General features: G+C 43.4%; 1 protein-coding gene across 1 annotated transcript in view; it reads left to right on the top strand.

The window, feature by feature from the left end:
• Window positions 1-3406: 3406 nt before the first annotated feature.
• LOC133451364 (splicing regulator ARVCF-like) overlaps window positions 3407-26547 on the top strand; it is an 89644-nt gene continuing 66503 nt past the window's right edge. The window contains exon 1 of the mRNA XM_061730344.1: window positions 3407-3481. The gene's annotated coding sequence lies outside the window, so the exon portion shown is untranslated. The remainder of the gene's footprint in view (window positions 3482-26547) is intronic.

The following is a 26547-nucleotide window of genomic DNA, read 5'->3' as shown; positions in this document are numbered from 1 at the left end:
CAGCCCTACTCCCGTCTAACCCCTATTTTCTCCCTCTCCCGCTTGTACAGTAGAGTGCAGTTAGAAATAGTTTTTTTCTTCCAGAAACCTGAGAAAGTTGTTTCAGACGCCTGTACTGTTTGATTGTCTTGCATGCGTTCGTTGGCTACAGGGTTTATTTCAATAGAAAGTGCCGATTTTTCAAAGGTGTTTTCAGACAGGAGTGTTGTTTCTTTGCTCCATGCTCCCCTGAATCATCCAATACATTACCAGTATCCATGTGTATGTTAAGTACAACAGCAAAGTTGTCCAATGAAACTCTGTGTGAACTATAACTATATACATCCATTAACTACTACTTCTCAGAGTTTGGGTTGTGGCAGCAGCAGCAGATGAAGCGAGGCCCCGCCCTGCCTCTTCCTCCCCGCCTCCTCCTGCCCATCTAGATGAATACTGAGGTGTTTCCAAGCCAGCCAAGAGACATAAACTCCCCAGCTTGTCCTGTCTCTTCTCTGGTTCCTCTTCCTGGTTGGACATGTCTAAAACATCTCTCGGGAATGAGTCAGATCAGATCAGATGCCCAAACTCACTCAAGCGGCCACTCACGATGTGGAGGAGCAACAACTCTACCGTGATTCTCCTCTGAATGGCAGAACTTCTCAAACCTTCTCTAAGAAAGAGTCCAGCTACCCTGCAGAGGAAACTCATTCCAGCTGCTTTGACCCATGATACGGTTCTTCCGGTCACTACCCACCGTTTATGACCATAAGTAAAGGAAGGAACATAGTAATGACCAGTAATGAATTGGTGACAAATTTCCAACTCCCACCTGAATTTAATCAGATTTACCGGAAGTGGAAACCAAACACACCTTTGCAATATGGACAAGCACACTATTAACTAAGGGAATAAAATAATCCATATACAACAGGGGTGTCAAACTCATTTAGTTTGGCGGGCCGGATTTGACCAATTCTTTTCTCGCGGGTCGCACGCTCAAAATAACAAAAACGGTGCAGACATTTTTTTTCTAATTCTTTTTTTTTTACTATTGTTATCTAATCCAATATCAGTTTAGTTAATTTTAAAGGAAATATGCACTTTGTTTACACTCTAATTATGTAAAATATATTTCTTCAGGATCTTTTCTTGAAATTTCTCGTTTCTTTTCAAATTATTTAAGATACTTTTAATATCATTTTACAAAGATAAACAGAAACAAGTATGTTTTTTTTATATTTCGCTTTTTTATAGGAAATTTAATTAAAAGCAAAATCTTTCTTATTACATCCGAGTGTTTCTTTGTGATTTAGAGATTTTTCCAGTACAATTAAGTGTATTTATTTAAAAAATTGGCGCGGATATTTACGCCAGTGTGCCGAAAAAGTCAGTACTTCTTTTTTAACTGTTTTACTTTGTCACTATCCTCGTATTCAAAACTGAAATTCTCCCAATAAATATCTTCTATCATCTTTTTTAGCAGTGATATTTTTCCTGCGAAAATATATAATAGTAGTCAGTTAATAAAAATAAACGACCGTCTACAAAGAAATAAAATCGGCAAATGTATTCTAGAAAACTAAAAAAAAATTTGAAAACTGCTCTCTTTGTGGACGAGAAGGATTTGTAGAAGAAATATATTATCGGATATGCTGCGATTCATGGCAATTATTTATGCCTTCCTTTTTAGTAAATTAACATTTCGTTTTTTTGTGTGCCTTCCCGCGGGCCGCATGAAAATCTCTCTCGGGCCGCACATTTGACACCCCTGATATACAATGTTCTGACTGTATGTGTCAAACCAAAGGAATATCTTCTTTTAAAGGCTAAACGTCTCTTAAAATGGAAGAAAACCTTGTCCCCTGTGACCTGGGGTAAAGCAGCTGAACGATATAAGCTCATTTCCTGTGGCGAAGTGGTCGGCTTACCTGGAGCGAGTGCAGCTTCTGCTCACACTGAGCCCTGTGAGCAGAAATTTGACTTCTGTCCAGTTAAGGAATAGGCCACTTTGTCTCCGTATTCCTGGACCGTCCCATGGGCATGTAAACATCCGTGAGCTGACCGTCTGAACCGCAATCAGGCACAGCCCTCACACTCCATTTCCCTTCTGCTGCTGCCTTATTTCAGATGTGTCTCCCCTGCAGAAACGCTGGTGTGGCGTTTACAAATGGGACTGTCACAGGCTGGTTCTGTTGTATGTCTGGGGTTTTCACTTCATGCACTATGTTTTAGGGATGTGTGTAAAGTCCTGTACAGTTTCAATACCAGATAAGAAAATGTGTGAATTGTATTTTTGTGCCCTCATCACATTTTTCTTCCTGAATCGTGTGTACAAATAAACATTCATGCTTTATTTTGGGTGGGTTTGTGCAATTACCAGCTGCATGGATCAGTTTACTTAGTTTAGTACAGGGGTCGGCAACCTGCGGCTCTAGAGCCGCATGCACCCTCTTTAGCGCCGCCTTAGTGGCTCCTGGAGCTTTTTCAAAAATGTTTGACCTTTTTTTTTCCTTTTTCTTCTTTTTTTTCCTTTTTTTCTTCTTTTTTTTCCTTTTTTTCTTCTTTTTTCCCTTTTTTCTTCTTTTTTTTCTTTTTTTCTTCCTTTTTCCTTTCTAATCTCGACATTTCAACTTTTTTCTCGACATTTTGACTTTTTTCTCGACAATTCAACTTTTTCTCAAGATTGAGAAAATGTTGTACTTCAACATTAATCTCGACATTTCGACTTTTTTCTCTGCATTTCGACTTTTTTCTCGGCATTTCGACTTTTTTGTCAACATTTCGACTTATTTCTTGAAATTTCGACTTTTTTCTCGACATTTCGACTTTTTCTCGACATTGACTTTTTCTCAACGTTTCGACTTTTTCTCGACTCTTTTCTCAACATTTCGACTTTTTTCTCGACATTTCGATTTTTCTGGGCATTTCGACTTTTTTCTCGACATTTTGACTTTTTTCTCGAAATTTCGACTTTTTTCTCGAAATTTCGACTTTTTTCTCAACATTTCGACTTTTTTCTCGAAGTGCATAATGAAAAAAAAAATCTTCCCCCAGTTATAACTAATATAGAAACATGCAGCATGTCTTGCCTTCATTCTAAGGCTCATACAAGACATTTTTGCGGCTCCAGACATATTAGTTTTTTGTGTTTTTGGTCCAATATGGCTCTTTCAACATTTTGGGTTGCCGACCCCTGGTCTAGTACATTTAAATGTGCATGTTCATCCATTTATAGTTTTATTACTCATGTTCTTCTTCTTCAGAATCTCATAGATCTTAAAAAAGTAGATTTGTCATTCATGTTTGCAGTCCAGACAAACTCATCGAGCTCCACGTCAGTCTAACCTCGATGTCGGTGACGTCGTCCTTCATAATCCAGGATCTCACATCTCACACTGACCACATTGTCTCTCCTTACCTCTTCATGTAGGCAAAAAGAACGGTGAGATCGACAAAAACTATGACACGTTGGATCTGCCTAAGCGCACAGAGCCCACAAAAGGTAGGCCTTCGTCTCACAGCGTCTAGTGGGAACTTCCCATGAAAGAGAGAATGATGGTTGGAGGAGATCAGCTGTGTTGGTCAACAAGCGTGTGGGCGGTCTGTGACTGATGGAAATCCTGTTATCTCACCGTTGATTTAGGTGTGTTTGATGGTTTTCTGCCTCCCTTGAGACGGTCGATTGTTGGCAGCTTGTGAGAGCATCAATTTTGTGATCCCTGTTTCTCTTAAATACTGCAGAAAGGCAATGAGTCACAAAGGAAAAAAGAGCAGCCTTTTCTATTATACGCTGAGCGCTTAACAAGTCCGCTGCCCAAGAGCGTCGTTTGACTAATTAGCCTCTGTGGGAGTGATATTAATGCAATCTTTGGCTACAATGCATGTATTTTGATATCAGGATCAAAGTGGAAATAACGCTTAACCGCGTAATTTTTTACCAATCAATCATTTAATTTATAATTGATGCATCTTTGGAAGTTATTTACTTTGGTGTCTTTCTCACTGAGAGCAGGCCCGGGTCTACGAGGGTGCAAAAGCATGCATTGCACCCTCAGTTTATGTGTTTGCATGCTCAGTTGAAAAGACGAAAAGAAAACTGACAAATGCGCGCGCGTCAGCCTGATTTATGGTTCCGCGTTAAATCGACGGCGTAGGGTACGGCGTAGGGTACGGCGTATGGTACGCGGCGACGCGCACCGTACGTTCGCGTCACCGCGTCTCCTACGCCGTAAACTCTGCGTTGGTGCAACGTGGATAAATAAGCCAGTGTCCGTCACTCATCTGCTTCCAGCAGTTTCCTGCACCAGCAAGACGCTGCTCTCTGCTGCTCCGTTAACACAAAGTAACCATGGATATTCAGAAGTGGTTCAAGCACAACCACCACGCAAGCAAGTTTACAGGACTGTCTAAGAAAATTAGAATATTGTGATAAAGTCCTTTATTTTTCTGTAATGCAATTTAAAAAAAAAAGTCATACATTCTGGATTCATTGCAAATCAACTGAAATATTGCAAGCCTTTTATTATTTTAATATTGCTGATTATGGTTTACAGTTTAAGATTAAGATTCCCAGAATATTCTAATTTTTTGAGATAGGATATTTGAGTTTTCTTAAACTTTAAGCCATGATCAGCAATATTGAAATAATAAAAGGCTTGCAATATTTCAGTTGATTTGTAATGAATCCAGAATGTATGACATTTTTGCATTACAGAAAATAAAGGACTTTATCACAATATTCCTAATTTTCTGAGACAGTCTTGTATATTTATGGTTATATTTATTTTTGTCGCTATGTTTTTTTTTCTGTTGCTAGATTGTCTGATGGGTGAGGTAGCCCAGACTAAATGTAGCATTTTCTTTGTTCTACAGCAATATTGCTGCAAAAATGCACTTGAAATACACTTCAAATATTCTTGTTTTGCTAGTATCCTTCCGCTTCAAATTATGGGAAAATGCATAATTTAGTGTTGAATAACGTGCCAGGCATGTGCACCCCCTCTGATCTGAGATGCAGCCCCAGTCATCATTTTCTAGAACCGGCCCTGACTGAGAGTCAAAGTAAATATGGAACACATACACCAGGTGCTCGTCTGCCTTTGCCACCAAAACAAGAGACAAATGAATTGCATGAGCGTCTTTAAAGCTCACTAGTTAAAGACAGGACAGATGTGCAGCAGCAGTTCCAGTTTAATAAGTGTTATATTCCAATCTACACTCCAATCTCTCTGGGCTGGATCAATAACTTCCTGGAGTCTTGGTTGGTTGCCAGGAGAGAATAAACGGTTCTCCAGGGATTCTCATAAATACCAATAAAGACTTACAACTGAATGGTTTGGCACTGGCAGTAAGTCTTTGCTGTAAAAGGCCCATTGTGAAGTTTTAGTTAGTTTGCTTTTTAAACCATTGAAACAGACTTATAGTTATAATTATAATTCTGTAAATATAGTTAATAGTAATTCTGTTATTAAAACATTATTAACATGAAAACTTTATGCATTACTTAAATTAACTAGTTAGGATTAAGACAAAGAAAAAAGGTTAACTTAACCCTAAATTTAGTCCTTCATCCTTCATCGCTTTCTTGAAAACGCCCTCAAAGTTAATATTGCCATAATCCATGTAACGCCTGCCAATGTAATAATGCCCACAAACGTAATAAACCACAAACGTAATAAACCACAAACGTAATAAACCACAAACGTAATAAACCACAAACGTAATAAAAATATGCAGCTTTTAATGTAATAATCCTGCAAATGTAATACATTTCCCACAAACGTAATAGTCGCTGCCTACTACAAACGTAACACGCGATTTCCCACAAATGTAATAACTATTACGTTTGTAGAGATTTATTGCGTTTGTGAAGTGAAAATCTTCAACTTTCAATGTTGTAATAACTTCCCACAAATGTAATAATGCAATGAATAATGGTTGTTGTTGTTTGATTGGTGTTGTTTGTAGCCTACAGTTCAGTTGAATGGCCTAACGTTACACTTCCCGAAAAAGTGTCGGGTCTGACACACCCTAGAAAAATAATAACGATGTAGCAATTTTTAGATGTATATATTTATTTATTTGAGACTCTGTGATCTCATTGTATTCCATATATTTCTTGCCAACAACATTTAACTTGATCTATATCAATATGCAAACATTTTTGCATTTTAGGCCCTACAACACATTAAAAAAAAGGCTGACCCACAAAAGTGCGTTCACCACTTTGTAACATTGTCTTTCCTTCTCACCACACTCTAACGGCACCAACATATGAAGCGATGAAACGTTTACCCATACATCCTCTAAACACATCTTACACTGTACGACGGTACAAAGTCACATTGTCACATTTTCATTTCCAAAATTCTCCACACATTTTCTATCAGAGACAGGTCACTCTTCTTTTCTTCAGCCATGCTGATGTAATATGCACAGAATGTGGTTTTGTATTGTCTTACTGAAAAATGCATGAATATCCCTGAAAATATGTCATCTTAAAGGCAACAGTTTGTTTCCACACAATCTGGAGATCCTCTGACTATACTTACTTCTTTAAAGGTCATCCATTGGTGCATACTGCTTTTAAAACAAAAACTAAACCACTTGTTTAATATAACATTACTTTTTTTCTTTTAACTCTTCACAAGCAAACAATATAAAGCAGGACAAAAAAGAAATCAACTGAAAAACATGAAGTATCTTGGATTCAGACTATCTGCAAAGAAAAGTGCAGTTTTTCTCTTTCTTGTATTGCTTTCATATCGTCTGTGTAATAATATCTGCACTCGTGCAGCAGTTAGAACCGTCATAAAAGCAAATTAGCGTGCAATACACACAAGAGTTGGTTAAGAAGTAAGCTTAAGTGTCCTGAGTGAGCAAGCAGAAGGTTTTATGCTTTGGAAAGAGTTTCCGTATCTGCATGAGAGCTGCTTTCCATCTGCGTCGTGCTATCTATGGAGTTTAGTTGTTAGACGCACTTATGTGGTGTTTACACATCTTCTTTACTCCCTTCATCTTTTCTCCCTTTCTTCCTTCCTTCCTTCGTTTTCCCTTCCTTCCTTCCTTCCTTCCTTCCTTCCTTCCTTCCTTCCTTCCTTCCTTCCTTCCTTCCTTCCTTCCTTCCTTTCTTCTTTTTTCCCTTCTTCCTTCCTTCCTTCTTTTTTCCCTTCCTTCTTTCCTTCTTCCCTTCCTTCCTTCCTTCCTTCTTTTTTTCCTTCCTTCCTTCTTCCCTTCCTTCCTTCCTTTCTTCCTTCTTTTTTCCCTTCCTTCCTTCCTTCCTTCTTTTTTTTCCTTCCTTCCTTCCTTCCTTCCTTCCTTCTTCCCTCCCTTCCTTCCTTCCTTCCTTCCTTCCTTTTTTTTCCCTTCCTTCCTTCCTTCCTTCCTTCCTTCCTTCTTTTTTCCCTTCTTCCCTTCCTTCCTTCTTTTTTTCCTTCCTTCCTTCTTCCCTTCCTTCCTTCCTTTCTTCCTTCTTTTTTCCCTTCCTTCCTTCCTTCCTTCTTTTTTTTCCTTCCTTCCTTCCTTCCTTCCTTCCTTCTTCCCTCCCTTCCTTCCTTCCTTCCTTCCTTCCTTCCTTCCTTTTTTTTCCCTTCCTTCCTTCCTTCCTTCCTTCCTTCCTTCTTTTTTCCCTTCTTCCCTTCCTTCCTTCTTTTTTCCCTTCCTTCTTTCCTTCTTCCCTTCCTTCCTTCCTTTCTTCCTTCTTTTTTCCCTTCCTCCCTTCCTTCCTTCTTTTTCCCTTCCTTCATTCCTTCCTTCCTTCTTTTTTCCCTTCCTTCCTTCTTCCCTCCCTTCCTTCCTTCCTTCCTTCCTTCCTTCTTTTTCCCTTCCTTCCTTCCTTCTTCCATTCCTTCCTTCCTTTCTTCCTTCTTTTTTCCCTTCCTTCCTTCTTCCCTCCCTTCCATTCCTTCCTTCCTTTCTTCCTTCTTTTTCCCTTCCTTCCTTCTTCCCTCCCTTCCTTCCTTCCTTCCTTTCTTCCTTCTTTTTTCCCTTCCTTCCTTCCTTCCTTCTTTTTTTCCTTCCTTCCTTCCTTCCTTCCTTCCTTCTTCCTTCTTCCCTCCTTCCTTCCTTCCTTCCTTCCTTCCTTCCTTCCTTCCTTTTTTTTCCCTTCCTTCCTTCCTTCCTTCCTTCCTTCCTTCCTTCCTTCCTTCCTTCCTTCCTTCTTTTTTCCCTTCTTCCCTTCCTTCCTTCTTTTTTCCCTTCCTTCCTTCTTCCCGTCCTTCCTTCCTTCCTTCTTTTTCCCTTCCTTCTTTCCTTCTTCCCTTCCTTCCTTCCTTTCTTCCTTCTTTTTTCCCTTCCTCCCTTCCTTCCTTCTTTTTTCCCTTCCTTCATTCCTTCCTTCCTTCTTTTTTCCCTTCCTTCCTTCTTCCCTCCCTTCCTTCCTTCCTTCCTTCCTTCCTTCCTTCCTTCTTTTTCCCTTCCTTCCTTCCTTCTTCCCTCCCTTCCTTCCTTCCTTCATTCCTTCCTTCTTTCTTCCCTTCCTTCCTTCTTTTTTCCCTTCCTTCCTTCCTTCCTTCCTTCCTTTCTTCCTTCTTTTTTCTCCTTTCCTTCCTTCCTTCCTTCCTTCTTTTTCCCTTCCTTCCTTCCTTCCTTCTTTTTCCCTTCCTTCCTTCCTTCCTTCTTCCCTTCCTTCATTCCTTCTTTTTTTCTCCCTTCCTTCCTTCCTTCTTTCCTTCCTTCCTTCCTTCCTTCTTTTTCCCTTCCTTCCTTCCTTCCTTCTTTTTCCCTTCCTTCCTTCCTTCCTTCTTCCCTTCCTTCATTCCTTCTTTTTTTCTCCCTTCCTTCCTTCCTTCCTTTTTCCCTTCCTTCCTTCCTTCTTCCCTTCCTTCCTTCTTTTTTCCCTCCCCCCTCCCTTCCTTCCTTCCTTCCTTCCTTCTTTTTTCCCTCCCCCCCTCCCTTCCTTCCTTCCTTCCTTCCTTCCTTCCTTCTTTTTTCCCTCCCCCCTCCCTTCCTTCCTTCCTTCCTTCCTTTCTTCCTTCTTTTTATCTTCCTTCCTTCCTTCTTTCCTTCTTTCCTTCCTTCCTTTTTTCCCTTCCTTCCTTCTTTCCTCCTGCTATCTCCTTCTTTCTCTCTTCCTTCCTTCCTCCCTTCCTTCCTTCCTTCCGTCCTTCTTTTTTCCCTCCCCCCTCCCTTCCTTCCTTCCTTCCTTTCTTCCTTCTTTTTATCTTCCTTCCTTCCTTCTTTCCTTCTTTCCTTCCTTCCTTTTTTCCCTTCCTTCCTTCTTTCCTCCTGCTATCTCCTTCTTTCTCTCTTCCTTCCTTCCTCCCTTCCTTCCTTCCTTCCTTCCTTCCTTCTTTTTTCCCTCCCCCCTCCCTTCCTTCCTTCCTTCCTTCCATCCTTCTTTTCTCCCTTCCTTCCTTCCTTCCTTCCATCCTTCTTTTCTCCCTTCCTTCCTTCCTTCCTTCCTTCCTTCCTTCCTTCCATCCTTCTTTTCTCCCTTCCTTCCTTCCTTCCATCCTTCTTTTCTCCCTTCCTTCCTTCCTTCCTTCCTTCCTTCCTTCTTTTCTCCCTTCCTTCCTTCCTTCTTTCCTTCTTTCCTTCCTTCCTTTTTTCCCTTCCTTCCTTCTTTCCTCCTGCTATCTCCTTCTTTCTCTCTTCCTTCCTTCCTTCCTTCCTTCCTTCCTTCCTTCCTTCCTTCCTTCCATCCTTCTTTTCTCCCTTCCTTCCTTCCTTCCTTCCATCCTTCTTTTCTCCCTTCCTTCCTTCCTTCCTTCCTTCCTTCCTTCCTTCCATCCTTCTTTTCTCCCTTCCTTCCTTCCTTCCTTCCTTCCTTCTTTTCTCCCTTCCTTCCTTCCTTCTTTCCTTCTTTCCTTCCTTCCTTTTTTCCCTTCCTTCCTTCTTTCCTCCTGCTATCTCCTTCTTTCTCTCTTCCTTCCTTCCTTCCTTCCTTCCTTCCTTCCTTCCTTCCTTCCTTCCTTCCTTCCTTCCTTCCTTCCATCCTTCTTTTCTCCCTTCCTTCCTTCCTTCCTTCCTTCCTTCCTTCCTTCTTTCCTTCCTTCCTTCCTTCCTTCCTTCCTTCCTTCCTTCCTTCCTTCCTTCCTTCCTTCCTTCTTTCTTTCGTGCAATACACACAACAGTTAGTTAAGAAGTAAACTTCTGAGTGAGCAACATAAGGTTTTATGCTTTGGAAAGAGTTTCTGTATCTGCATGAGCTGCTTCCCATCTGCGTGGTGCTATCTATGGAGTTAGCTTGTTAGACGCACTTATGTGGTGTTTACACATCAGCACCTTCGTCAATGTCTCGTGGCAGCCGCTCAAAGTCAATATCACTTCCTGTTTGACTGGTAATTATCCACATTAGAACTGCGTAGTGGGTCCTCATTAAACCAGATCACAATTAATTGTTGTGCTTTTGCCAAGTAAAGCCGATTTCGGCTCTTTTTTTCCTTCCTTATCACTCCTAAAATTGAAAGAAAGCAGATGAGCTCCGAGGATGGTAATTCATATTTTCCACTGGCTGAGTTTTCGTGGATAAAAGCCAAGCTGGCAACGCTGCAGCGTCGGTTCTATAGTAGGAAGAATTGTGTCGCGATCACATTACCCAGCGTGGAGACGACACCCGTCAGAGTTCTGGCTCAGAAAAGCCTTTTGTCATCACGGGCCTAAATGTCACGTAATGTTTCAGATGAGTGTGGGTTTGCATTATTGACAGCAGGTCTCTGTTTTCCAGCTAACAAACAAGACAAGTCCCGTTTGATTTTATTAGCTGGTCGTACGAGGACGTAAGCGCTAATAAGATTCACGGATAATGAAGTTCATAATCAAATCAGGACCCACGGTGTCATATCGTCCTCTTAACCCTGTGCTGTCTTTGGGTCAAAATGACCTAATTCTCCTGTTCCTTCTCTCCTCCTGCTCTCTCCTTCCTTTTTCCCTTCCTTCCTTCTTTTTTCTTTTCCTTCCTTCTTTTTTATCTTCCTTCCTTCCTTCTTTCATCCCTTCCTTCTTTCCTTCCTTCCTCTTTTCTCCCTTCCTTCCTTTTTTACTCCTGCTCTCTCCTTCCTTCCTTCCTTTTTTTCTTCTTTTTTCTCTTCCTTCCTTCTTTCCTTCCTTCCTTCCTTCTTTCCTTCCCTCCTTCTTTTGTCCCTTCCTTCTTTACTCCCTTTCTCTTTTCTCCCTTCCTTCCTTCTTTCCTTCCTTCCTTCCATCCTTCTTTTCTCCCTTCCTTCCTTCTTTACTCCCTTCCTTCCTTCCTTCCTTCCTTCCTTCCTTCCTTCCTTCCTTCTTTTCTCCCTTCCTTCCTTCTTCCTTCCTCTTTTCTCCCTTCCTTCCTTCTTTACTGCCTTTCTCTTTTCTCCCTTCCTTCCTTCCTTCCTTCCTTCCTTCCTTCCTTCCTTCCTTCCTTCATTCTTTCCTTCCTTCCTTCCTTCCTTCTTTCCTTCCTTCCTTCCTTCTTTTCTCCCTTCCTTCCTTCTTTCTTTCCTTCTTTTCATTCTTCCTTCCTTCTTTCCTTCCTTCCTTCTTTTCTCCCTTCCTTCCTTCTTTCTTTCCTTCTTTTCATTCTTCCTTCCTTCCTTCCTTCCTTCCTTCCTTCCTTCCTTCCTTCCTTCCTTCCTTCCTTCCTTCCTTCCTTCCTTCCTTCCTTCCTTCCTTCCTTCCTTCCTTCCTTCCTTCCTTCCTTCCTTCCTTCCTTCTTCTCTTCCTCCTCCCTTGACCTGAAGACAGCCCAAGGGTTAACATTAGAGGTGAATCTGCCTGGGACTGTAAGTGTTCAGTAAGCTGTTGTGTGTTTGTTTGTCCCTGAAAGTGTGTGTTTGTGGTTCATCTATCGCCCCGGCTACAGTCGGCTGGAGACTTTAAGAGAGAGAGCATTTTCTCATTTTAGGGCGATGGCAGAGGGAGATACGGAGCTTACATGTGTATCACGTCCTGATCTGTTGTCAGAGAGAGAGAGGGGTCAAGGCGAGGAGACAGACTGGACGGGGTGGCGGGGAATGATATATGTGTGTGTGTGTGTGTGTGTGTGTGTGTGTGTGTGTGTGTGTGTGTGTGTGTGTGTGTGCGCGCGCTTGTGTAACTATTCAACAGTGGACCTTGGCGTTGTTACACACTCACGAACAATGGACCTCAAAGCCAGCAGGGGACATTTTTCGGGTCCCCTGAGGGTCATGCTTTAAATCATGCCAAAATCATCTCTAATACCCTGGTTAAACCTCTGGTTAAAAGGCCTTAAAAGTAAATTTTCTATCCTATTTTTTTTTCTTTTAAATGACCAGAAACAGAGGTCCACTGTTAGTTGAAGTGCAACAACCGGTCCACTGGATGTTCCTGCTGGAGCCTCTGCCGGCTCGGATGGGTCACCAGTCCATCGCAGGGCCACATAAAACACACCAAAGCACCACTCTCACTTCAAAATGAATATAATGCCAGTTTATTACAGCCGGCCGAGCTAAAGAACCCTACGGATGCTTTGACTCTTCCTTGCAATGCAGTCTGGCATCCTGAGTAAGTACAAGGCAACAGTGAAGAGGAAAACTACGGAAGCGTATTGCATTCACTTGAGAGAAAAAAATCGGCTGTTTTTCTGAATTAACGAGATAAAATTTTTATTAAAAAAAATCTTCTCTGTTTTTCCAAATTAACAAGATAATTATCTCTGAGAAATTCTGAGAAAAGTTTTAATGAAAAACAAAAAATCAGCTCTGTTTTTCTGAATTCACCAGATACCTTACAACTTGCAAGAAGCTGTCATTCACTTGAGAGCTGGATTTCATGGAAGCAAACATGTTCCTGTCCAGTTTAATCCAGTTTTATTTTGCTTTTGGTTTGAAACATTGGGAGATACTCTTGTCTTTAAGTTATATAGATGGAATCGTTATTAGTTTGTCGACTTTGCGCAGGCACCTCAGGACTTTGCGGTTGTTCAGACGGAAAGCCCATTCTGATTAGATTACCGTATTGGCCCGAATATAAGACGGGGTTTTTTGCAATAAGACTGAAAAAGTGGGGGTCGTCTTACATTCGGGGTCTAGACGCTATACCCATTCACAATGCTAGAGGGTGCCAGATATCTTTAAAGCGGATGCTGAACTGAACTCCCCAGGCCAAAGCCAACCCCTGTCAGGAAGAAGAAAAATAAAAATAGCTGTAGCATGAAGAAGAAAAATAAAAAAGCGCGATAGTAAGAAAGAAAAGAGAAGAAAATAACAGAAGAGATAACAGAAAATGGAGAAACCTAGCGAGAATCTGGAGAAAAGTGGGTCGAAGAAGTTATGATGCAAACTTCAAGATCATGATTTGAATGAGGCAAAATAACATGCTTTTTCTCTCAAATATATTGTTATAATAATTTGTTTCAGATGTACTGTCATTATTTTCTGTATAAAAATGTAATTTGGTGTTAAAAAAAAGTATTTTTTCAAATTTGAGTCTTGAAAAAGAGGGGGTCGTCTTACAATCAGGGTCGTCTTATATTCGGGTCAATACGGTAGATCTGCTGGACATGATCTCGTTAATTCAGAAAAACAAAGCAGATTTCTTTTTTTCTCAAGTGAATGCAATACGCTTCCGTAGAAAACTCCTGTTAGCAGGAAAAAACCCCTCCAGCATAACCAGATTTGTAGTGAATGAATGTTCAGACTGGAGCCACACAACCACCAGGAAACAGGATTGCAGTCAATCAATTGTCGAGTTTATTTGAAATTCACAAGGTGAATGTTGGGTTAGTGAAGTTTCAGGATGATTGCCATGGTTCTAAAATAAAGAAAGAACAAATTAAATTCTCTTGACAAATGAAATCAATTCACTCTTAAAGCATGTTGAAAAATGACCACAAATCTCTCCATTCTTCGTGTCAGAGACACTTTAACTAAAAGGAATATAAAGAAATTACTTACATTGGAGGTAAAACCAAAATACTCATGGCAAACACCTGAAAACCCCTCAAACACTCAGTCAAGGTGTGAATGTTTGGAGACAAAGAGGAGGAAGTGATCTTCAGACCTCTATTTATAAAGGTGGGAGGTACCAAACAGATACTGAGCCACCACTGGGTGTCTCCTCCTAGTGGAGAGGAGGGAACATGACCTGACAGTTTCTTACAGCCGCCCCCGGATTTGTGTAGCAAATACGTTTCCTCAGGCTTCATCAATGATTTCAGGCAGTGGGATCAATCTAGATACTGGACGGAGGTATTCTCGGCCTTGGATTATGACCTTAGCACTGCGAACTCTTCCATCCTTTCCAGGGCAGGTTTCAGTTATCCTTCCAATAGGCCATGATGCTCGAGGATACTGGGGGTCAATTATAAGTACAACCTGACCTGATTCAAGGTTTTTCTTGTCCGTCTCCCATTTTTGCCTGGTTTGAAGGTTTGGAAGGTAATAGCGAATGAAGGCTGTCCAAAAATGATCAGCCAGGATCTGACTGTGACGCCATCTTCGCCTACCGAGGAGCTCACTTGTACAGTAGATTGCCTGAGGAAGAGAGGAGTCGGGCCGCCCCATCAGCAACATATTTGGTGTTACTGGGTCTGGATCAGCTAGGTCAGAGGAGATGTATCCAAGAGGTTTGGAATTCAAAATGCCCTCAACCTCAATGAGGACTGTGTGTAGAACTGTCTCTGTTGTTGGTTGGTTTCCTATAGCAGCATTGAGGGCCAATTTTATGGATTTTATCTCTCGTTCCCAACTTCCACCGAAATGTGGGGCAGATGGAGGATTGAACTGGAAGTTCACATGTGTGTGGGCCAGTTGCTGCTGCAGGTCTGGTGCCATGGCCAAGAATGCATTTTTCAGCTCTACTTCTCCAGCTCTGAAATTAGTCCCACAGTCAGACAGGAGTTCAAAGGGTTTTCCTCTGCGTGAGACAAATCTTCTGAATGCCATTAGAAAGGTATCTGCATCCATACTGTCAAGCAACTCAAGATGTATACAGCGTGTTGTTAAGCATTTGAAGAGTATGCCCCATCGCTTCTCTGTGCGGCGGCCAATTTTCACATTGAAAGGTCCAAAGCAGTCCATGCCTGTCGACCAGAAAGGGGGCTTGAAAAGTCTAAGACGGGCTGGAGGAAGGTCCGCCATTTTGGGAATGACTGGGTTGGCTCTCCATCTCTGACAGTCCTGACATTGGTGTTGATGCTGACGAATGGCTTGGCGACCATGCAGGATCCAGTACCTGCGTCTAACTTCCCCCAGGATACGCTCTGGGCCTGGGTGGAGCAGTTTCTCGTCATAATGTCGTATGATGAGTTTGGTTATGGGATGTTTAGGGTCCAATATAATCGGATGGATGTTGTCGTGGTCAAGGGTCTCCACTCTCCGAAGTCGACCACCTACTCTGATGAGGCCAATATCAGAGTCATATTCCGGAGACAGGGGGAGTAGTTTGCTACCCTTTGATATGGATTTCCCGGTTTTGAGGGCATTGACTTCATCAGGGAAGCACTCTATTTGGGCCCTTTGCAGAAGGTGCTTCTCTGCCTTTATATAACTTTGAGCTATGTTTGGGTTGGGATCTGCCACCCCTTGAAGCATATTCTTTGTTTCCTTCATCAGATCATCCCAACTGCTGTACTTGTTCAGATCGTCAGGGTTTTTAATGTCATCTGACATCACTACACCGCAGAACATGGACTTCCTGAGTTCCTCAACCGGCTCCGATTCAGCTCCGCCACACGGATTGGCTGGCCAGCTGTCAATATTCAGCAAAAGGAATGGAGGGCCTTTACTCCATCTGTGTTGCTGGGAAAGCTCTAGGAGTGTTTTGCCCCGTGTCAGGTAGTCAGCTGGATTATTCTTCGAGTCAACATATCTCCAGTTTGATGCGTCAGTCAGAGTCTGAATCTCTGCTATTCTTGTGCCGACAAACACCTTATAACGACAGGAGTCAGATATTAGCCATGACAGGACTGTTGTGGAATCTGTCCAGAGATTCACTGACTGCAGTGGAATGGTGAGTTCAGAACTGAGAAGGTTAGCCAGCTGGGCACCGGAAAGGGCTGCGCATAGTTCCAGGCGAGGGATAGATAGTTGGCGTTTAGGAGCTATACGAGATCTGGCCATGATGAAACTGACATGGGTTTCGTCATGCTGATCTTTAGTCTGAAGGTAGGCAACAGCACCATACACACGTTCAGAGGCATCGCAGAATACATGCATATGGGATTCTGAAGTGGCTGCATTGGTACAGGGGGGCAGATAGCAGCGAGGAAAGTGAATATCAGGTAGATCCTTCAGTTCCAGTTCCCATGCTTGCCATTTATCCAGTAAACTATTTGTTTTGATGAGGTTATCCCATCCTCTCTCCTGCTTCCATAAGTCCTGGACCAGAATTTTTGCACGGGTTGTGAAAGGGGTCAGATAACCCAGAGGATCATATTGGCTCGCCAGCACTCTGTATATATTTCTCATTGTGGGCTGATGGTAAGTTTTGGATCTGGTTTTGTAACCCAGCATGTCTGTGGAGCAGTTCCATTGGAGGCCTAGTGTCAGCTCTTTGGGGTCTCCCTTATCTGAGAACCATAATTCACTGGTTTTGGACTTTGCATCAGGGGGGAGATGGTGTATTACAGCTGGATCATTACTAGCCCATTGCCTGATGTCAAATCCACCATCAGCAAGCAGAGGTCTCATTTTGTCTATGAGAGATTTGGCTTCATGACAGGAAGGGAAACTTTGGAGGCAGTTATCCACATAAAAACAGTGTTGGACAGATTCAAGGACCTCCTCATTTCCATCACAGTGGTCTTGGACATGTTTTTGGAGTGCATAGGTAGCACAGCAGGGGCTACAGGTCGTTCCAAACGGCAAGACTTGCCATTCATAAACACTGGGCTCCTTGTCTAACTGCATCCCTCTCCATATGAAACGCAGTAAGGGTTTGTCATCATCCAAAAGGCGTACCTGATGGAACATACCTTTGATATCTCCACAGATGGCAATGGCATGTTGGCGAAATCTAAGTAGGACTCCAAGGAGAGAGGGACCTAATGTTGGGCCAGGCAGTAGACATTTGTTCAGGTTCTGTCCCATATATTCAAAGGAGCAGTCAAATACAATTCTCTGTTTGTTATTGTGTTCAACGATGTGATGTGGGAAATACCAGGTCTCCTGTGGTTGATCTACCTGCTCATTGGGAATCCTTACAACATATCCAGCCTGCACAAGTGTATTTATTTCCTCTTGGTACTTATCGGAAAGTTTGGGATCTTTGGACAGGCGCCTTTCTGTAGCACAGAGACGGGGCAGGACAGCTTCCTTTGGAGCTCGAAGGATAGGGATGTTGGGAGCTCTTAACAGTGGAGTGGCATAACGCCTTACACCATCAATCTCTACTCTAGATGTCTTAGACTGGAGAAGAGTGAGAGCTAGATCGTCTTGCTTTGACCTTGTGGCTGTCTTCTCATTCACATAGGGCAAAGTATCAATCTGCCAGAGTTTTTCCACATTCCTGAGCAATTCACTTCTGAAGCAAGTAAGAGTGAAGGAGACTCTTTGCTGGGTTTGAAGTAAGCTGGCTGGCCCTTGGAGAGCCCATCCTAGCCTGGTATGTACTGCCAATGGGCCAGCAGGGGGGCCTATGATTATTGGCTCTGTGGCTGTAATAAGATGGGCATAGTCTGAGCCAATAAGGACAAGGGGGCATGCATGATCAATAGACTGTAATGGAATGTCTCTGAGATGACGATACTGTTCTCGTAGCTGCTTCACAGGGTATGTGTGCTCTGACAGTCCAAGGTTCTTAGCAGTGAATGCTCCATGGATAACATGCCTTTCAGTTGGCTGGTTGATAGGGGAGATTGCAAAGGATACAGATGCTCCATGCAGGTGTACTATGTCCTGTCTCACTGTGCGTAGTGAGATTGTTTCAGGCTGAGATGTGAGACCTAAATACTGGACAGCTTGAGGGAGCAGAATAGATCTATCTGCACCATCATCAAGGACGGCATGAGTTGCAAGGGTCTTTTCCCCATTGTGGAGACACACGTTAACAACTTTCAGCATGACTTTACAGGAGCGGTTAGGTTTATCCATGTAGATGAGGTCTGAGGGAAAGGATGTCAACATCACTGTGGCTGAATTGTTTGCACTTACATCATGGAGAACAGTCAGGTGAACCTCCTTACAGATGTTGCATGGCCGCTTTAGTGTGCATTTGTCCATTGTGTGTGTTCTCCCACATTTAAGACATCTATCTTTCTCCTTGATCCACTTTATAATGTCAGCTTTGGAGAGTTTTTTGAATTCTGTGCATGAACCAAGGAAGTGGTCTTTAACATTACAGTGGGGACAGTAAGGTTTGGGCTTATTTACATTTATCTTGTCTTTGATGTAAGCTCTTGGTGTGCCATCTAACTCAGATGTTGACAGGTAGACAGAGGAGACTTGCCGGGGGGGCTGGCGTTCCTTTCCTGTTCGTGGTCTATCCTGCTTGTGGAGCTCAACAGCTCTCTCTGATATGCGTTTGGCTCTCGCCTTTAACTGTAGCCACTTTGAAAGGTCAAGGAGGGAATAGGTTTGGCTTGCCTGCCCGGTCAGAATACCACGATTAATACAGTGCTCAACAAACCCATCTCTGTACTGCACAGGGAGTTTACTGAGGAGTCTGTCAACATGAGAGGCACATCTCAATTCGGATCCATTGGGGCCCTCTAGGGACAGCAACATTCCCACCAGAGCATGGACAGAAAGGGACAAATCATCAAAGGCCTCTACGTCACCTATGCGAATAAAGGGGGAGTTCAATATTGTTCCAATTTCGCTCTGGACTAGGAGTCTTGGCTGACCATATTTCTCTTGAAGTGCCAGGAGAGCTGTAGAATATGGTCTTGGATCATGCATGCTGGATCTGGCCAGTTTGCTGGCTCCTGAGTGCTGCAGATGTTGCAAGAGGATCTGATATGTATACTGTTCAGTAAGATGTGGGTGGTTGTCAAGGAGATTATCCAGAGCCATTTTCAGAAGGGCAAAGTCACTCTCTCGTCCACTCTTAAACACTGGAAGTGAAGGCCTTGGTATCCCATTAGCAGAGGCTACTAACAAATCCATAACATTGGGGTTTTGGATATGCGAGTACACCGTTTGTGGCTGCTGGGATGGCATGGCGTGCATTGGTGGTAAACTACTAATCAGAGTGGGCTGTCCAGGAACAGGTATTGTTGCAGTATAAGTAGGGGCTTGGACAGTGACTGGAGGTGCAGGTACATGGTGAGTAGAAAGGGTAGAGGGTATTACCTGGATAGCTGCATGGTGACTGGAAGAGGGTCTAGCCTCAGCCAATACTCGGGGAATGGATAATGGTGCAGCTTGAGCAGTAGCTACAGAGGGCAAAGAAGGAATCTGAACAGCGGCTAGGCTTTGCTGTATTGGTTGAGGCATGGGAAGAGTTTGGGAGGTCCCAGTTAGTCCTCTGGGAAAGGAATGAGAGTCAGCATAATTCAGGTTTGGGGGAGCAGGAGTGAATATCCTGGAGGGAGGCAGGTCATAAAATAATGACGTGGCTACATTTCCATGAAGAGGTGAGGACATAGGAGCAGAGGCTCCACCAGTGTGATCCTCTTCAGAGAGATTATGTCTAATAAAACTAGACACAAGCTGGGCTGATTCAAGCTCCTGTTCCTTGATGCGTATGCGTCTGTCCATGCCAACCTGTCTGACAATCTTCTCTCTCTCCTTGTGTGCATCTTCTTGCTCGTGTTGGGCAGTTCTGGCTTTCTCATCAATAGCTTTAACTTGTTCATCTAGCTCCTTATCCTCCTGTCTTTGTCTTCTAAGCTCCTCCAGCTCATCTTTCTTCTTCTTTTCCTCAAGAATACTGGTTTGGAGATCACTCAAATTAGAAGGATGGCTGAACCTGGAATTTCCACTAAATTGAGTGCTTGTAGGGAAACTAGAGGCTGACTTGGTACGACGAGTCCTCTTGTGAGAACTACGTGAGCTATGGGATTGTGGAAATGCCTTCTGTTGTGGCTTATGAGCTCCATAATAGTCGGGAGGCCGCCTATCCCTCTTAGGTCTAGCCCCTAGGTCATGGCTGATTGGCTGTGTATAGGGTTTAGTTGACATTTCATCAGATGGCAAAGGGATTTGGTGCTCTCTATGAGAGGTAGACAATGATGGTTTTGGTGAAAGGTGGGGCTCTGTTTGGTGAGTAGGGGTAGATGGCCTAGGTGATGTTTGAGACAATTCAGGGGTAGCCTCATTAGTGGTAGGCTGGGTTGAGTCTGTTACACCTTGGGATCCATCCATGTACTCAGTAGAAGTAGCCTGACCTTCATTAGTGGTTCCATCATTCCATTCCATCAGTTTATTGCCATCAGCCATTTTGGGTCGCTGTGTGGTGTGTGGCTCAGTCTCCGGCTCGAAAGACCATTTGTAGTGAATGAATGTTCAGACTGGAGCCACACAACCACCAGGAAACAGGATTGCAGTCAATCAATTGTCGAGTTTATTTGAAATTCACAAGGTGAATGTTGGGTTAGTGAAGTTTCAGGATGATTGCCATGGTTCTAAAATAAAGAAAGAACAAATTAAATTCTCTTGACAAATGAAATCAATTCACTCTTAAAGCATGTTGAAAAATGACCACAAATCTCTCCATTCTTCGTGTCAGAGACACTTTAACTAAAAGGAATATAAAGAAATTACTTACATTGGAGGTAAAACCAAAATACTCATGGCAAACACCTGAAAACCCCTCAAACACTCAGTCAAGGTGTGAATGTTTGGAGACAAAGAGGAGGAAGTGATCTTCAGACCTCTATTTATAAAGGTGGGAGGTACCAAACAGATACTGAGCCACCACTGGGTGTCTCCTCCTAGTGGAGAGGAGGGAACATGACCTGACAGTTTCTTACAAGATTCCTGTGATAGCAGAAAAAAACCTCCAGCATAACTAGATTCAGCGAGAGCAGAAAGATTCAGCCATCTGCCCCGACCAGTTGGTGGTCTGCGATGACAGGAAAAAAATCCAATAAACAGAGATTAGTTCAGACATGTCTGCCCATGAGACACATAAGAGAACAATGTTAATTGCAATAATAACGACACATGCATACACGAGAACTCATATGCTCATTTCCATTTTCCGTCTAATTGCTTAGCTTTGTTTGTCTGCCATTTTGCTACTTTTGCTGTCTAAGGCCGCAGGCTGCTGCACACGAGCGATTCGGCGTGCTGTCCTATCGCTTCCCCATTTGTTCATGTCCCTCTATGTTCTTTAAAGGGAACCTATTATGAAAAACAGGTTTTTTCTTGCTTTAACATATATAAAGTGGTCTCCCCTCAGCCTGCCAACTCAGAGAAGGAGGAAAGAAACCAGATTCTGCAGTGTCTGTACAGCCGTCCGGATGAGCCGTCCAGTGTGATGTAGATCCAATAAGATTCTGATCCCGTCGTTACGTAACGAAGGGGAGCGATGCGTGAAACCACTAACAACTAACTCTTGCCGGAACAACAACAACAACTCCGCCAGTCGAAATGTCGAGAGAAAAGTGGAAATGTCGAGCAAAAAGTCGAAATGTTGAGAAAAAAGTTGAAATGTCGAGAAAAAAGTGGAAATGTCGAGAAAAAAGTGGAAATGTCGAGAAAAGAAGTCGAAATGTTGAGAAAAAAAGTTGAAATGTCGAGAAAAAATGTCGAAATGTCGAGGAAAAAAAGTGGAAATGTCGAGAAAAAAGTAGAAATGTCGAGAAAAAAAGTCGGAATGTCGAGCAAAAAGTCGAAATGTCGAGGAAAAAAAGTCGAAATGTCGAGCAAAAAAGTCGGAATGTCGAGCAAAAAAGTCGGAATGTCGAGCAAAAAGTTGAAATGTCGAGCAAAATAGTCAATGTCAAGCAAAAAAGTCGAAATGTCGAGATAAAAGGGGACTTATTATGAAAAACTGTTTTTTTCTTGCTTTAACAAAGTGGTCTCCCCTCAGCCTGTCAACTCAGAGAAGGAGGAAAGAACCAAATTCTGCAGTGTCTGTACAGCCGTCCGGATGAGCCGTCCAGTGTGATGTGACTTCTACGAATCGTTCAGATTTGGCGCATTTTCGTTACGTAACCAAAATTCAAACCATGCCCACAACTATAAAACCGTGTAACTGCATGCGAGCGTCCGACTATGTGAAATCTGTCATCACACTCCAACTACGTGATTGTGAGTGTTCCTTTCTAGCCACAGTCATTTCATACATCAACCTAGCTCTATTTGTTGCTATGGTGATTATAATTTATGTATCCACATGTTGTCAACTTGATGAATATACATCAATTGAACCCTGATTGCTTTTTGCGTCTGGGCCAGCACAACCCCCCTCGTACATTTTCATACGGGAAAATGATTGGGAACTTTGTGGGTAAATGAGAATGTATTCCCATCTTGATGAATCTTTTTGTCAAACCACTTGTCCAGCGGGGCTTTTTCATGCCAGCTGCATTCAGGGATCTTAATTAGTCATAGCTGACATTAAAAACATCATTGCTTTTCATGTTTGCCCCTTTTCCTTCTCTGTTTCCATTTCTACATTGCTCACTAATTCTCATTAGGGCCCGAGCACTGACTTGATATTTGATGGTTTGCATTAATGGGCGTGGCCTAACGGCTCAACAGCGCCCCCTGGAAAACTTTGTGCCTCAAGCCCCACAATACGGTTTGACGTACATGCACGAAAATTGCTACACACCTGTATCATGTCGCAACTTAAAGAAAAGTCTCTTGGCACCATGGCCGAAACCCAACAGGAAGTCGGCCATTTGGAATTAATTGTGTAATTTTGGCGCAATTTATGCCATTCCTTCGGCCGTTAATACAGCCCGAACCGTAACGTGCACCCAGGTGTGTTATACATCAAAATGTGCGTCTCCATCCTGTGATGATGGGCATTACTTTTCTCTTTCAAAAGCGTTACCGTGGTGACGCTAGACGCCAAAAAACGCGCCCCCACTTCATCTGATTGGTTCAGACAGGAAAAACTTTGCGCGTCAAGCCCCACAATACGGTTCGACGTACATGAACGAAAATCGGTACACACCTGTATCATGTCGCAACTTAAAGAAAAGTCTCTTGGCGCCATCGCTGAAACCGAACAGGAAGTCGGCAATTTTGAACATTCTGAATTAATCGCGTAATTTTGGAGCAATTTATGCCATTCCTTCGACAGTTAATACGGCCCGAACCATAAAGTGCACCCAGGTGTGTTGTACATCAAAATGTGCGTCTCCATCCTGCGACTACGTGCATTACTTTTCTCTTTCAAAAGTGTTACCGTGGCGACGCTAGACGCCAAAAAGCGCGCCCCCCCTTCATCTGATTGGTCCATATTTGATAGTTCCTACTTTCTGCCATAACTTTTGAATGGTTTGACATAGAGAGTCGTGGGTGGTGTCATCGGACTCGGTATGGAGTCCTTGACCTTCATCGGCCTGAACTAGCCCCGCCCCTTATTCTGATTGGTTGTCCCTATTTTCTGCCATAACTTTTGAATGGTTTGACATAGGAAGTCGTGGGTGGTGTCATTTCTGATATGCTTATGGGGGCGGTGGCCGTGAGTGCGAGGGCCCGTTCATCGCTGCTTGAAGCTTTAATTTAATTTGTTTTTTTTACTCCTTTTCATATCACACACTGACCGATTCAGAATCTGCATCTTCCACCAGGATGGCAACCACTGAGCTTGTCTCGGTACTTTTTTTCCTTGTAAGACGAGCATTTAATATTTAGGTAGGTCTTTGCGATGATAAACAATGCTTGAGTGAGTTATTTATAGGATTATATTACCTTCTCTGATATCATCCTAATGGATCTGTGTGTGTAGAAAAATGAGCCCTGACAGTTCTGCTGTCAGAGTCATCTTTGTCTGATGAGCCACAGCGTCAGTTGAACTAAGGAAATGAAGCTTCTCTTTTATTGTTCGTCTCTGATGTTGTCACCCCACACAGAAGAGAAAATTCTCAATCGCCGGCTCTCTGGCGCGCATCCCATCCCTCTAATCTCCCCTGCTTTATCTCCATAGCTTAGTGGCAGCCAAGAGAAAAAAGCAATTGTCTTGCCCAGAGGTTCGATGAATGTCCTGCTGTCGTGAGGAAATACGGTGAAGCAGCTCCATTTTTTCCACAGCAGCATCTTCTGTCTTCATGCCAGTACCAGGTTTGCCTCAGAAAAAGCAAAGCTCCAGTGGACGGGAGCGGTTTGGCCTCTTCCCCGACTATTCTACACCCAGAGTAAAAGCAGGATGTCATGGAAAAAACGGCCGCTCATGTTGGAGCTCTGTGTTTTCACGCGTGTGGAATCTCGCACCCTAATAACCGACTCCTGACTGCGCTGACTTCTTGCCAGCTCTCAACCTGTTGGCGCCCGGTGTGAATCATTTGCCCCCTTCTTTCCAAACAAACAGCTATTCCAGTCGCTTCTCTCTTCAACCTTCTATTTCTCACTTCCTGCCGTCACATTTTGCAGCAAGGTGTGACCCCAAGACGAGAACGGCTGCCTCGTGAACGTTTAGCTCATATGCACAGATAGAATGTCTCATAAAGAAGGAAGGAAGGAAGGAAGGAAGGAAAAGAGGAAGGAAGGAAGGAAGGAAGGAAGGAAGGAAGGAAGGAAGGAAGGAAGGAAGGAAGGAAGGAAGGAAGGAAGGAAGGAAGGAAGAGAGGAAGGAAGGAAGGAAGGAAGGAAGGAAGGAAGGAAGGAAGGAAGGAAGGAAGGAAGGAAGGAAGGAAGGAAGGAAGGAAGGAAAGAAGGACGGAAGGAAGGAAGGAAGGAAGGAAGGAAAGAAGGGATGGAGGAAAGAAGGAAGGAAGGAAGGAAGGAAGGAAGGAAGGAAGGAAGGGAGGGAGGAAAGAAGGAAGGAAGGAAGGAAGGAAGGAAGGAAGGAAGGAAGGAAGGAAGGAAGGAAGGAAGGAAAGAAGGGAGGGAGGAAAGAAGGAAGGAAGGAAGGAAGGAAGGGAAGAATGGGGGAAGGAAGGAAGGAAGGAAGGAAGGAAGGAAGGAAGGAAGGAAGGAAGGAAGGAAGGAAGGAAGGAAGGAAGGAAGGGAAAAGAAAGGAAGGGAGAAGGAAGGAGAGAGCAGGAGGAATGAAGGAAGGAAAGAAGGACGGAAGGAAGGAAGGAAGGAAAGAAGGGAGGGAGGAAAGAAGGAAGGAAGGAAGGAAGGAAGGAAGGAAGGAAGGAAGGAAGGAAGGAAGAATGGGGGAAGGAAGGAAGGAAGGAAGGAAGGAAGGAAGGAAGGAAGGAAGGAAGGAAGGAAGGAAGGAAGGAAGGAAGGAAGGAAGGAAGGAAGGAAGGAAGGAAGGGAAAAGAAAGGAAGGGAGAAGGAAGGAGAGAGCAGGAGGAATGAAGGAAGGAAAGAAGGAAGGAAGCACAGAAGGAAGGAAAGAAGGGAGGGAGGAAGGAAGGAAGGAAGGAAGGAAGGGAAAAAAGAAGGAAGGAAGGCAAGAAGGAAGGAAGGGAGGAAAGAAGGAAGGAAGGGAGGAATGAAGGAAGGAAGCACGGAAGGAAGGAAGGCAAGAAGGGGGGAAAGAAGGAAGGGAGGAAGGAAGGAAGGAAGCGAGGAAAGAAGGAAGGGAGGAAACAAGGGAGGAAGGAAGGAAGGAAGGAAGGGAAAAAAGAAGGAAGGAAGGCAAGAAGGGGAGAAAGAAGGAAGGAAGGAAGGAAGCACAGAAGGAAGGAAGGAAGCACAGAAGGAAGGAAGGAAGGGAAAAAAGAAGGAAGGAAGGGAGGACGGAAGGAAGGAAGGGAGGAAGGAAGGAAGGAAGGAAACAAGGGAGGAAACAAGGGAGGAAGGAAGGAAGGAAGGGAAAAAAGAAGGAAGGAAGGCAAGAAGGGGGGAAGGAAGGAAGGAAGGAAGGAAGGAAGGAAGGAAGGAAGGAAGGAAGGAAGGAAGGAAGGAAGGAAGGAAGGAAGGAAGGAAGGAAGGAAGGAAGGAAGGAAGGAAGGAAGGAAGGAAGGAAGGAACAGGAGAATCAGGTAATTTTGACCCAAAGACAGTACAAGGGTTAATAGTTTTCTGTGTTGCCGTGACTACAAGCCTCTGACCCCGAGACGAGAGCGGCTGCCTCGTGAACGTTTTGCTCGTATGCACAGATAGAATGTCTCATAAAGGAAGAGTACGAGTAGCAGGCATACATATACTCATATAACAGGCATACATATACTCATAATTACATTTGCAAATGCGTACGTGCAGTCATCACATCCACTGCCCTCAGGCTTCGTCCCAGACTGTCTGGCACCTTCCATCATTTTCTGGACAGTAATCTCTGTGGCCTGGACCATTATAGTTCCCCTGACATTACACCTTCCTTATGCCAAATATACCATTCGCTGCTTTTATATCGAATGCTGTCATGTCCCGGGGGATTTCTAGCCAACTCTAGAAAAAGGAGGGCAATATATCAAGAGGCGTGATGGATGACGGCCGGGTCTCATATTTCTGCTCCCGGACTGACACACCGGTCAGATAAGGCAGAGAAAAGTGAGATACAAACAAATAAGACCTACAAAGAGAAGACTATATTTAAGAAGACTTTCCGGTGAGCTAAAGGTGAAGCAAACATGAACTGTATACGTTACAGCAGCTTTATTTTTAACAGTTCCCTCCGCTCAGCAACTTTGCAGAAGTGACGTCAGGAGAAAGCCGATGCTTCTCAGTAAGT

Source organism: Cololabis saira, chromosome 9 (genome assembly GCF_033807715.1).
Source record: "Cololabis saira isolate AMF1-May2022 chromosome 9, fColSai1.1, whole genome shotgun sequence".
Classification (NCBI taxonomy): domain Eukaryota; kingdom Metazoa; phylum Chordata; class Actinopteri; order Beloniformes; family Belonidae; genus Cololabis; species Cololabis saira.
The sequence above is the reverse complement of the archived record's forward strand: the minus strand, read 5'-3'. Positions and strand labels throughout refer to the sequence as shown.